The 14,466-nt window shown below is 37.0% G+C and overlaps 1 pseudogene; it reads left to right on the forward strand.

The window, feature by feature from the left end:
• Window positions 1-3,746: 3,746 nt before the first annotated feature.
• On the forward strand, window positions 3,747-5,523 carry LOC148010485 (uncharacterized; annotated as a pseudogene).
• The last annotated feature ends 8,943 nt before the right edge of the window (window positions 5,524-14,466 follow it).

The following is a 14,466-nucleotide window of genomic DNA, read 5'->3' on the forward strand; positions in this document are numbered from 1 at the left end:
GGCTTTCCTTCTCTTTTTCTCTCTCTTCCTATCTTTCTCTCTCTTCTACTAATCTTTAGAGCTCTTGTCCTCTCTCAAACTCTCTCACACTCTCTCTCCTCTATAGTCTTCTTTCTTCTCTCTTATCTCTCCTAGGTCTCCTTCATTATAATTGGTATTAGAGCATAATGCTTTGATTATTTTCTTTCTCTCTCTTTCAAATCTATGTTTCCTTTTAGAATAGTAAAACCCTAGTTTAAATAGGTACATGAGAGCACTTTAGACAAGTTGGGAACCCTTCTTAAAAGAGCTATGGTAGGAGTTAGAGGTTAATTTGGAGGTAACATTACCAATTGAGCAGGTTGTCACTCAAATCTATGCAAATTTTAGAGGTCCTAAGCCAAATTTGGGGTCCCAGGAGTAGAGGAAGTCTAAACCTCAGTCACTTTTTGCAAGAGGAATTTCTCTCTCATCTTCTCCCCAAGTTGCCATGGATTCTTGGCCAAGTATCTCTTCCTTCTCCTCTAGGACATCAAAGGCATCAAGTAGTGGCTCCGTAGGGTCATTAGCACATGATTAAGCAATGCATCAAGCAGTCTCTATCTTGTACTAACCTCTAGACAACCCTTGAAAATTGTGGCACAATTTACACTGGCTATTTTGGCCGATCCAGCTCCCTTTAGCTACACAATGAAGCTTCCCTAGCTTTGAGCACATCAAATGGGAACCAATGAAGCATCCTCATCCTCTTTTTTATGCTTCTTGCCCATGGAATAAATGCTAATGGGTTGACAGTAGGAGATAACCATTGAATCTCAATACAATCTCTTAATCACTTCAAGAAACCTTGAATTCTTAGCCCCATGACCATCTCCAATAAGCATTCACTAAGAATGTCCAAGATTCAAAGGGATTGAAGCTTCTTGAGCATCATGGGGTTGAATTTGGGATATTTTCATCAAAAGATCCAATCTTGGTAAATGAAGCACTCAACTTCTCTATTGAATCTCCATTGACCTACAAGTGCTCGTGACTCTCCATTGCAAGGGATTGGGCTTCAAGGAGCGATCGATCATCATGCATGAAGCTATGGTTCAACCAAGACTCCATTAAAGAGGTAAATAATTAAAATTTACCCAAGCATCATTAATTTACTTGACTAATATCTATTTTCTTACTAAAATGGAAAGATTAGATTAGCACATTAGATCGGCCCACTCTCTACTTACACTCATGCATTAAAGCACTCAATTTGCCAATGAGCAATTCATACAACCATATATTCACTGTCATCCCCATCATCTTGAATTTTCATTGTAAATCTCCAACCATGGATTACTTAACCTTGTTGTTGTGCTGATCTACTAATAGTATCCAAAAAAAGTGTAAAAGGGTAAGTTGGCATCTAGTGAGTCACTAGATTGCCAAGGTAATCTCTCCCCCAACCACTCAGTTGTTTTTTCCATGTATCTCATGAAAAGCCAAAAGTTTAGTTCCCATAAAATGCATTTAATCATGGTTGTTTATTTATAAATGGCTACTATGTATACTTTGATTGAGAAAAAGACCTATGCCAGGTGAGATGGTAAGCTAAAAGAGAGGTGACCCTCCCTTACCACTTAAGACCCTAAAGGGGTGTAGTACCACCTGATCGAGGGGGGGAAATTTTCCCACCTCCCAGTGATCTAGAGCCTAATACTTATATGCAAATGTAAGTATACTCAATGATTACTCCATTTCAGATGAAAGATAGCCAAATATAAGGCACATACATTGGCAAAGGCATTTATGTATTACACTTGACATGTATGTAGTAGTCAATGTAGGATGTATAGTACTGGGGTATTCATATGAAGTTCTTGTAGAGTAAATTGATCTTTGGATGGTTGTGGGATAATTCTTAGTATGTTATTTATGATTACTACCATGGTGCATAGGATTATCATCGCATAAGCCGCTCAAATAGTGAGAATTTGGGCCATGACAAAAAAGGTAGTAGTTGTAGGAATTTCAAGATAGTCACAAAAATCTTGTTACAAAATATTTTGTATTGATTTTGCAAAGGAAACCTATTTCTCATCTTGAAGAGGTAATTTTTTCATTTTGTTTTAATTTTAAAAATATCCTTGAATGGATCTACGATCTAGGAGATATTGTTATTTTTGTGCATAGAGGTGATTGTGAACAGGGTGCAGACTACTCTAGGATAGTCACATAGATTGCATTGCTGAATTTTTAAAATAATTTTATATTGTAAATATTGATATCTCATCTCAAATATGGTGTTTCCATCTTTGATTTGAATCAAAAAGCACCCCAATCAAAGCTAGCTATCAAAAGCTATGATCAATTTACTAACAATGGGTCTAGTGGACTACACCCAGAATGGTAGGAGATAAAGGCAAGGGCAAGGCCTAGGGTAAATATAAAAAGAGAGATTATCAATGCTAGGGTTCTATAGTGGAAGAACCATGTGGGGAATAATTTGAGGAAATATCAGGAAAGATCATCCAAATGGGGAGCCTTCAGTGCCCTCAATCAAACTCTATGCAAACATGAGATGCACCATGTGCATTAAGGCACAATGACATGGTCTATAAGCACAATGAAGTGGCATCAAATTTGGATAAGCTCATTGAACATATGACCTACTTGAATAGCCCCTCCAATATGGATTTGTTGATTGAGTAAATAGACCTCTCCAACAAACAAGTTACACTTTCTCAAGCTTAAAATCATCAAACCTTGGATAAACTGATCACCCTTGTCTCTGAAATGGCCACCAATAATTCAAAAGACAAAGAGAGTAGAGATAGAATCGAATTGAGGTAGCCCACTTCACCTACAAATGGTAACTCTTAGCCTATCGATTCAAGGTAGCCCACCCACCATCAAATGCAAACTTGCATCTCAACACCATTGGAAGTAGAGGCCTCCCCATCTATAGCTTTGAAGTGGGTGAGCCATCTAATATGAATGAAGAGCCGATTATGAGTGCTTTTCCTATGCACGTGGGTACTAGAAGTAAGCCCCCACTTTTGAGCCATTTTTAGCCTCACAATGGCCAAAGTAGATAGCCTAATACTTATGAGCAACATGGCTAGAATGGGTAGCATACATATGATGGACAACATGATCACAATGGGAAACATGAATTTAATGGGTAGCATGGCCACAATGGGCAGCATGCATTTGATGGGTAGCATGGCCACAATGGGCATCATGCTTATAGTGTCCAACATGATTTGAATGGGCACCCAAATGCTTATGATTCATTTTGGGAGATTGGGGACAAGCTAGTCCTTACAAAATACAACAACCAATCTTCATTTCCATTAGATATAAAGGAGAGGATGGCCAAAGTTGGAGTCCTACTTTGATCTCTACCCCAAGATGGATGGGCAAGAGATACACTTTTTCATGCTTCATCTTGAGACTTTTTTGTATACTTGGTGACACTGTGTAAAGTGCAAAAATTAGCGTATTCATGGATGGAAGGACTTCAAGGCGCATATGGTGCTAGTGTTTGTCTATTTGATTAATCATTCATCACCAAACATTTACCAAGCTCACAAAACTCAAATGTTAAAGCAAGTGCTCTCTCCAACATTTGTAACACATTGACTCAACTCAAGGTACCCCACTCATCAAGTGAGCTTTATGTCAAGACAACCTCTTTGATGATGATGTTGAATAATGGTGATAGAACAACATTAATCAATCAATCAAGAATTACTACTATCTTGGGTGTTCATCGAAGGAATATAATGGTAGAAAGTACTCAGTTAGATATGGAAGATAAGGATGAAGTGTTGCCATTTAGTGCTTATCGGACACAATTGCTCGAATTAGTAGTATCACAGGTCAAGCTAGAGATTTGGCCTATGCCTTTCAAACATCGGAGACAAGAGTTTCACCTAACAAAAAGAACATATATAAGTAAAGAATTGAGGCAAAATGTGTTATCAAACATCCCATACATCTTCTCAATGAATCTAATGTTACACATTATTCTTACGATCTTTGATTGCCTGATTTTTGATTTGGATTGATGTTCATGAGTATATTCTAGAATAGTAGGAAAGCCTTTGGACTAGTACCAAATCTACTACTGTTGATTAATACTCCATATAGCACTAGATTAACAAAACTTGTTGCTTATCATATGTAGACCACTTGTTCCATATGTCACCAAAAAAACTAGGTATATATTATCCAAGCCATTCTAGAGTACCAATCAAGGTATTATCATGCTTAGTAGTCATTTCATATAGTATTGCTAAAATGAATAGTAGGGCTGGCACATACAGTACCAAAAGTAGCTTTACTGATACCAAATTGTATGAACAATACCAAATTTGGTGTTTTTTGGTGTTGCACTGGTTCTATATCTTACTAAAATTGGTACTACAATAGATTTGGTTCCCTGCCTTGAATTGAGTTGGTATTCTATAATAGTGAACCGGTACTCTGTCCCAATTTCGTAGTCTATATTAGTTTGGTGAGTATCAATTTGGTACTCTATACCAATTTGGTAAGAGCACTAGCAAAATCTGGCACTCTTTAAAAGAGTGCTAAATTTTGGTAATGTTCTAAATTCATGGGTTTTCATACAAATATTCTGGGTTGTTTTGTGGTGAAACTTTGAGCTCTAACTTTGATTGTTTTAGTATGATAGGTTAAACTCTATAAAAGATTCAAGAGCACTTATTCTAAAGTGGTATTGCCACTTAGATCCTTCGAGACACTAAAACCATTCTTTGTTCAAAAGTTGAAAGAGTGGTATATGTGATGATTTGTATATCATATCCAGTTGATATATTTCAAAGAGGCTTTCGATCAAATGCATGGATATAGTTTGGGTATCATGGAAAAGGTCATCTATGTGCATGCTCCATTTGTTGTGTAATGAGTGGCTCAAGTCACTGTTCTGCAAACCAGTCAATATGTCAACACATAAGTATTTTGTGGGAATCCATATTGTGCTAAAATCCTATTGACATTGAATATCATGCAAAGGAATTCTTACTTGGAAATCGCCCCAAATGTGGTGTAAGCAAGTTGTCATTTTGCATAGATGAGATTGTAACAAATAGTAGGGAGGTGACTGTGAAGGTCTTTAAGGATGTGGGAACTTGACATGTTGGTGATAATGGAAGTGAGAAGACAAGAAAGGATCTAGTTGTGGAAAGAATGCGAAGTGTTGCTTTTATTTATCTGTTTAGATCATCTCAAAAGCTTCATCGAGTATAACTTTGTCTATAGGTGGTAGGCCCAATAGTTCAAAGATTGCTTACTTAAGTTTCCTAGTGATGTTGTTGTGTCTGTTGTTGATTTTGACGATAATTATTCATGGAAAATGCAAAACAAGATCCAATCCATGCATTGGTGGTCAATCCACGTAACCATATTAGTGCACATCTCTTATATGAGAAACTCTGTAGTTAGGTGTTGTTGAGAAGACACTACATTTTTACATATCAAATGACAAAGATCCATAACATGTTGTTTGTTCAACATTGTTTTATACTTCATGACAAGTAGATGATACAACAAGGGCATTGTCTTTACAAATCCATTTCGTATGGTTAGATGGCATTGCTTCTCAATTTAAGGCATGCAGACCTTTCTATTTCATGGCAAGGTAATATCAACTGATAGGCTTGCACATGATGCATAACTTCTCCACCTTAAGACATGGAAAAGGAGAGTATGATGGTGTAGGTGCTATCATAAAGAGAATCCTCACTCACGAGGAGCTAAAGCTAGATGGTGGCTTATGAAGTTTTGAGCTAATGTTGTTAGTTTTCTTAATGCAACATTTCAACCCATAAGAGAAGTACATAGGTGCAGTACTCAAAAGAGTTTTCTGGTTGGTTTCAAAGGATGATACCCACCAATGCAATCTATTGTGGGAGTGTCAATGCATTATAGGCTCCCGCTCCACTGCATTGTGTTGATGGATACTTAATGAAAAACCCATGTTTTGTGCACTTTTGAATGCTCTCATGCATTTGTGATCCATGTGTGAATGGGTAGTGGAGTAGATGCAAGAATAGGCAACACATAGAAGAATGGAAATATGTCTCCATTGTGCCATTAACAAAGACAATAGAAGAAGATAGTGATTGCAATGACAAAGAGGATGTGGAGGACAATAGAGATATGTTTGCCATGCCAATGAGCTGGGATCATAGCACGGCAATTTATGAAGGAGACCCTGAACTATTGTGCTCCATGTTGTCCACCGACGATGACACATTTGCAATCAAGGTAGCTGAGCCCAATGGGGATTTTTACATTTTAAAATGCACAAAAATAATGTATCAAACAATAAGAGCATAGAAGGACCTTTGGCATAACAAAATTGTTAGAGGTGGAAATTAGTTGAGGGCTTGTGGTGCTATGGCCAAGTTGAAGGCAAAGTTGATATATATACCCTATTGGATTAGACCCCTCTGATGATGAACCACTCCCATCTAGTCAGAGCCATACGTTTCTCCATGGAGAATACCCTTGGAATCCATAACCAATTTATATTATCCACTAATGTATATGAGAATATGTACAACAACATGCCATATGATGATGGAAGTGAACAAGATGCAGGCATAACAACCTTGACCTCATCTTCCATACTTACAAGTGGCCAAATATTTACTTCTCCCAAATAGAAGCTGACTTTGCAGACTTTCTATATTTTAGCCTTTTTTTGGCTTCCTCTTTCACAAGTCTACATGTTTTAAATATTGTTTCCTAAAGTACCAAATTCGGTACAAACAGTGATCCTATACTAAATTTGGTACAAAATCGTGATCCTAAACCAAAGTACTAAATTTAGGTTCAATACCAAATTTGGTACAAAGTCCTGAACCACAATACAAAATTTGAAGTTGAATTTGGTACATCATAGTATCAGATTGGACATATTACGTACATTACCATAACCAAAATCAATATATCATAGTACCAAATTGGATAGAAGTACAACTGTCCAACATACTAGTTACCATTTGCATATGCTACTTTATACAGTACCAAATTTGGTACAAACAATACCTACATTGGTACGCAACAATACCAAATTTGGTGCAATATAGTGTCCATAAACTATTAGTAAAACTATAACCTAGGACAAAGGTATAGATGTTAAGCATTGTCCTTAGCATATATACAAGTTGCATGACACTACCAAACTCTCTACACTATAATAGCAACTTTGGTACATCATAGTACCAAAATGGATAGAGGTACAGATGTCCAACATACTAGTTACCATTTACATTGGCTACTTTATATAGTACCAAATTTGGTACATAATAGCATTAAATTTTGTGCAAATTAGTAGCCAATTTTGGTATTGTACATGCTCCATAGTTGTCGATGGACCCAAAACATAGGAATATGTACATAAATTCAACATAGTATGAGATTCATATACTACTGATGTTATTAACACAAAACCAAAATCAATACCACATACTACTAAAATTGGACAAAGTAATAACCACCATAGAGATATTAATAAAAAAGTAAATAGTGCATAGATACTAGTGTACACCATGGGTACAATAACAAAAAAAACATAGGTGGAATTATATTAATTTGTATATTGACAAGGATATAGAACTCTGTTTACATTTCTCAATAGATGGTAGGGGGTCAAATCTGTAAGCATACCCCTCCAACTATATGAAATGGTCAACCACAAATGATAATATTTCATCCTCTATATCAAATAGGGGGTTCCTTTAAGAGTAAGCGGCTAGGAACAAATCTTCTATCTAGCCACACTACCATGGGTATATAACATCCATAAGGTAGAAGGGTTTAACCTGGTCATAATAATTGGGCTCATATGATCTTATACAAAGGCATGACTCGGAGTAGTTCTTCAATGATTTGTATCTAGAACGATCAATGAGAATTGTCTTGGCGCATTGAACTAGGGGTGCTTTTCCCATACTTTCTTCAACAACTTCAAAAAAATAGGCTTGTTACCATATTCTGCTTTCTGTTTTGCACATGATGGAGACTCTTAGCCCTCACAATCATTCAGGGAAAACATGTTTGTAAATGTAAAATAAGAGGTTAGTTTACAGTAGAATACATGCACAAAGTCCATTATTAAAAGTGAAGTATAACAATACCTAGAGATAGTCCTCTCATTTTCATGAATCAAGGAAAGCATGCATTCATGATCTTGCACAGAGTATTCTTTGTGCAACATGACCACAACATCACATATCCCTTCTTCCTTATCTGTAGGATAAACTCTTTTGCATCATGTCTTACAACAAATTAAGCCCATTGAGATACTTGCACACCATGGGGTCTACTGATCCCATCCGGGAATGGCAACTCCCATACATTTTTTGGATCTTTCTGATATAGCAACATATTGATATCAAGTACTACAAGTTGGCCAGAACTAGCCTACACATCCTTGAAGAGTAGTGTGTCTGAGGATCGCTCATTTAGCCACCAAGGATGCCTTGTTATAGTACCCAAATCCCAAATGAAAAAAGAAAGACACATAATTTAAAAGAAATATTTCAAATAGCAATACACAGTCCTAGCTAAACTATAGAAACACCACAATACCAAGGTTGGTACTAAGCAATATCCAAATGATACAACGCACTACCAAATTGAAAGTATAGAATTAGTAGCTAATTGCCTTAGTTGAACCTTATAAGTAGGAGAATATGAATTATGATACAACATACTAAAAATAGAAGGCAATGAAAAAACCAAAAGAAAGTGCTCTTGATTCATATAAAGCATAGCGCGAAGCACAAAGTGTTTTCATGACAACTAGATCTTGCAAGCATGTATCTTTTGGCCATGATCTACAGGGCACTTCTTTGCTTTGACAAAAAAACACTCTAACAAAGTGGCTAAATTGTTCTCTATTGTGAGGAAGAGATAAGGGAGGTGCATGCTAAATTGGGAGCAAGTCGACAATTGCTACAGTGACATGGAGTTCGTAAAGACATTTGAAGGCTTCAAAGAAAGCTTCAGTAGCAAGAGATATTCTATCTAAGGACTTTGTTATGGTGGTTTTGAAAATTAGATTGTACTAGTAGTGTTTTTAAGATTTAAAGTACTTCTTGGTACATGCCATCTAGTACTACTAATGGGTTGTAGGACTAGTTTATAGAAAATTTTGGTCCTTCTGAGGGTTTGGTAGTGTAGATAGTTTTGGTATGAAGGAAGGTTTTGGCTTTGATTGTAGTTTTGGTAGTTTTGAATGCTACTAGCTTTCATAATTTGGGTTCTTTTGATTTTTTTGATAGTATTTACAATTTTGCAGCCTTGTTTATTCTCAAACTATTGGCGGCTTTGGTTGTTGTGGTAGTTCCATTAGTAAAGAAAGTCCTTATGGTTGTGGTAGTTTTGGTAGTTCTAGTAGTTTTGGTACTTTTAGACTACTTTTGATAGTTTTGGTAATTTTAGTGGTATTGGCTAGAGTTTTTTTTTGTTTTTTGGTAGTTTTACCAAAATTTTTATTGCACTTTGGCACTTTCTAATGTTTTGAAACTCTTTGTGTTGTTTGATATTTTTGGTACTTCTTGGTACTCTCTAATTCCCTTTGCAAGTTTTGGTACTCCTTGATATTCTTTGGTACTATTTTGCAACTCTTTGTGTTGTTTTGATATTTTTTGTACTCCTTGATACTCTCCAATACTCTTTATGAGCTTTTGGTGCTCTTTGATATTCTTTGGTGCTTTTGGCACTATTGTGGAATTTCTTCTGCTAGGTTCTTTTGGTACTTCTCGGCTTATGGTATTTATTGATGCTTCTTCACATGCTTCCAATGAAACAATATCCTCCATTATGATCTTAGCCACACACTCTTTACCTTCATACACGAGCAAAGTGTCCTTTTGCTAGATAGCATCCTTCAGCTCTATCAACCTTGTTGACTCTCCCAAGTTCCATGTCATCCTTTCAAGTAATGCCTCCAAATTAGGAACATAATTAAAAACTGGCCCTCTATATAGATGCTCTATTTCTTGCATATGTTGTTGCCACTTTGTCATGTGAGGCTTCTTGCTGGAATGGGGGAGACCTCCTCTCGAGATGCATTGTTAAGCCTCCTCCATGATTCAATTTTTCACTCCAACCCTCTCATCCTAGTCCCACACATATTCACCACACCTTCACCAAAGCAGGCCTATTCCACCTTATGGCCTTTAGGGTCTTTTGTGGTTACATGGCATCTTTCATAAGCATAGTACCATGTAAACTTGCTGGTTAATTCACCACATGAAAGGGACCTTAATAAACTTTGCAATACGAAATTCTACAATCATCGACCAAATGCAGGCGCAAATGATTCAGGTAGATCTTTGAAATTTTTTGGTACTTGTACTTGAACACTGTCACCCATTGGTTGGGAGGCAGATCATCACTACGATCGTTTGGAACCCTTCCTTCAAGACTCAACCCATACTCCTCATGCAAGTCCTCTATTGTAAAGCAAAAGTTTATTTGTTGAGAATTAACTTCCATTATGTTTTGACCTAAAATTCGAAAACACAAAAACTAGAAAGAAATACCCTCACCGTCCTTTCTAAGAAAGTACATATTTGTATTTCATACATGCAAAACAATTACTTAGTAAAAGTTAATAATTTGGCATAATGTATTTTTGGTGCCATATCTTCAAAGTCATGACTCACAATAGCAAAATTGGTACTTCAAAGTACCAAATTTGGTGATGTGTTTATTTCCATTTCACAACATGCATGGTTTCATGAAATAAGAAAAGAGCACATGTAGTAGATTGCATACAATCTTACATGCTTAGTTGTATTCAAATAGCATGCAAATTAGGAATATACCTAATTTAGTTCTGTATATCTAGAATTTCATAACATGCAAAAGTACATACTTAATATTAAAACATTTTAATTTATATAATTTGAAAATTGTTCATGAATGCAAAGTTGATAGAACTGTTAACAATCAATGCATGTGCATTATCTTCAATCAAACCAAACACCAACCTTTAGCAGGATTTAGCATGTTCATATAATTTAACCAGAAAACAACCCACATTCACTAACTGATAAGATTGATTAGAGATTCATGCATATTTGCATGCAAAGTAAAAGCCAGATTGAACATCCTGTCCACTCACCTCTTGGCTTGCTAATAGACTTATTCTCCTTATCACCGTCAAAGAGGATAGAGGCTCGCAAGCTCAACCAACTTGTAGTGCTTAGCACTTGCCCTTTTGCTGGGAGTCCTTTTCTGCTATACCTCAATTTTCGATGACAGTATTGAATCCTTGTTGATGCTTTGGGGGGATTTCAACATGCTCTTCTTTCTCTTTGATGTGGGTTTTGGTGAGGCTCAGCTAGTAGCAACCTTGCTCCTTGGGGTCCTACCATCCATGCAATGGCATCTAGAGCTCTAAGAGCAAGAATGACGTAATAGAGCTAGAGTGGTGACAATGCAACAAAGTTAGCAAACAAGCACATCGAAAGCAGGATGTCCAGTGTGACACGTGTGTGTGTGTGTGTGTGTGTGTGTGTGTGTGTGTGCGTGTGCGTGTGCGTGTGCGTGTGCGTGTGCGTGTGCGTGTGCGTGTGCGTGTGCGTGTGCGTGTGCGTGTGCGTGTGCGTGTGCGTGTGCGTGTGCGTGTGCGTGTGCGTGTGCGTGTGCGTGTGCGTGTGCGTGTGCGTGTGCGTGTGCGTGTGCGTGTGCGTGTGCGTGTGCGTGTGCGTGTGTGCACGCGCGCGTGGCACATGAGTTCAAACTCGAGCACTCGATCACTCCACCTAGTAATGACACCACCTCTTTTACAGGAGGAGATCGGCACCAGAAAGAAAAGCTTAAGGGAGTTGGGAGTTCACCATCGGAGTGTCATTCTCATCCACATCATCATCACTAAGGGAAGCATCATCATGGTCACCAAGCCTCATCGGGTATAGATGCAACCATTAAGCAACAAGATATCTAAACTCTCCATAGGAAGTATTATATGTATTCATAATGAACCATTGACATAATACAATATAGAATGAGCATAAGCGCAGAGATCTGAATACAAAAATTGGACAGAATAGAAATTTCCATCTCTATTAAGACTTAGAGTACACATTGATCGGCATTCTGTACGTGATGCATGCATGACAATTGTAAATAAATACAATTACATCTATAGTTATAGCCACATTGCCGAATCAATAGATCCCAAAAGGTGCATCCTTTGATAAATGCCTATTGTGAATCTTTGGTCCAAAAGTGCACTTTTCAACACCATGGGTAATAATTTGTAGGCACCTTCTCACTCACAACCCCATTCACACGGCGGGGGGGGGGGGGGGGGGGGGGTTTGGAATGGAGCGACATGTTGTTTTCTAATACAAGTAAGCTAAAATTATGCACACATATGAGGTGAAAAAAGATAAGAGACAAGGGACCTGTGAGAAAAAAGAAAGGAGACGAGAGAAAAATGGTGAGAGGGAGAAAGAGGACACACATAAATGAGACCACACAAGTGAAAACACACGCATTAAACACACACACACACACACACATATAGACATACATGCGTGCACATATACACACATATATGCGCATGTGCATGTTTGTGTATGTGAGGGAGAGAGAAGGGGGGGGGGGGGGGGAGGAGAAGAAGAAGAAGAGAGGAGGGATAGGAGAGCGAAAGGAAAGGAGAGACAAGAGAGGAGATAGAAAAATGATGAGCTTATGAGACATGACAATGGACACATGCATATAAGTTACACACACACATACATACATGGTTGGCTTCTTTGTGACTCGACCACCCATGAACCTTCTTGTCACATAAAACATACATTAAGATGTGAAGTCCCTTGACTATTATTGGCACTAGTCCTTCAAACCTTGGTGCATTGAAGGAATACTAGCGTGAAGTGCCAATAGAATCTAGGCAAAGAGTACCTAGTGTAATATTAAGGAGATTACTTGATCAATTACACAATAACAAGGCTTGGATACATATAAATAGCATCCAATATTTGATCATCATATTATATGCTCAATTAACTGATTACATTTGATCATTATTATACATACATGAAGCCCATTGTAGAGTGTGATCATATTATGTAATAATGTGTTCAACTACAATAACACAAACATTACATTACATATATATAACATTTACATCAAAATTCTCCCTAGTATACTTAAAATGACTTTTTTTTTAAATGTGAGCCAAATTGGCTATAATTGACTAAACTTTGGATTGAACAAGAGATAGTGATGGCATGGCTAAATTTGAAATTGATGATTGCCAAAATTAAGGGGATCCAATCTAAGCTGAATTTGTAGGTCCTTTTCCCTTATTTTCACTATCGACAATAATACTTATTAAACAACTTCGATCTTAATGTTTTGTTGTCGATGGTGTGGTGCAACTCTAGCATCTTATAAGAAGCCCTCACCAGAAGCTATAAATACATATTTTGAAGTTGATTTCCTATCTTATATGTTTCAATGTAAATCCATATCTCCATGCATTGTCAATCTCAAGAGAAATATGGTCTTTTAGCTAAATTTCATTATATAAGTTATTATACAAAGCCTCAAGGTCAACTAAACACAATAAGCACCACATCAATATGTTGCAACAATTATAAAACAATGCACTCATCAAGAATGTGTTTCAACAATCGCTACAAGGAAAAGGGATTCCGAATCCAACTCTCAGTGCACTTTTTGATTTATAATAAAACATCACAATCCTATCTATTCACATGCTAATATGTGTTCTGATGACTTCTACTTATAGCCCTGCCCAACCTACAATTTAGATGCCACTACAAGGAAACAAGCTTCTTAGTACCCAAACAAACACATTTTTTAAACTCCTTAGAAAAACATTGTGTGCATGGGTTATTTGAGATGATTCAATAGGTATGTTACACAATGAGGTTTTGTAAATGGAGAAGTTAGGGATGTTGAGTTCCATACTATCACATGAGAGTCTTCATCTCTCAAATATTGTCACACATTTAAATTCAAAAGAAGACCAGATACATTTATTTGTAGTTGTAAGTCATTCTGGTAAAAGAAACAAATGTTATTAGATAAACCACCCATATTTATCAATTGTTATAAGTCAGTGTAGGTTTTTAAAAAAACAAGAAAGCATGTGACATGGAAAAGACCTTAGACAATAAGCTAGGTGGCAACATTTTCTTGACAATATTTCAAACTTTCGTGTGACTTATATTAGTGAGACCATCCCAATCAATCAATTCAAATCTCACAAGAATGAAAGCGTTTGCCACAGCGAAAATCGCCATAGTCACAAAACACAACTTTGTTTGAGCATGATCAAAAGTCAACTCATCCTTTATCCACATAGACTATTGCATATGATGTGGCACAGTAACAATGTATGTTAAAACCAAAAAAACAAAGACATTGGCTTTTGATTGTAGGACGTTAGGTCCAAGTAGAATTGAAGTGTCTAATTTT

The sequence above is a fragment of the Lygodium microphyllum genome, chromosome 29 (genome assembly GCF_053477565.2).
Source record: "Lygodium microphyllum isolate KBCC chromosome 29, Lygodium_microphyllum_v1.1.10, whole genome shotgun sequence".
NCBI lineage: Eukaryota > Viridiplantae > Streptophyta > Polypodiopsida > Schizaeales > Lygodiaceae > Lygodium > Lygodium microphyllum.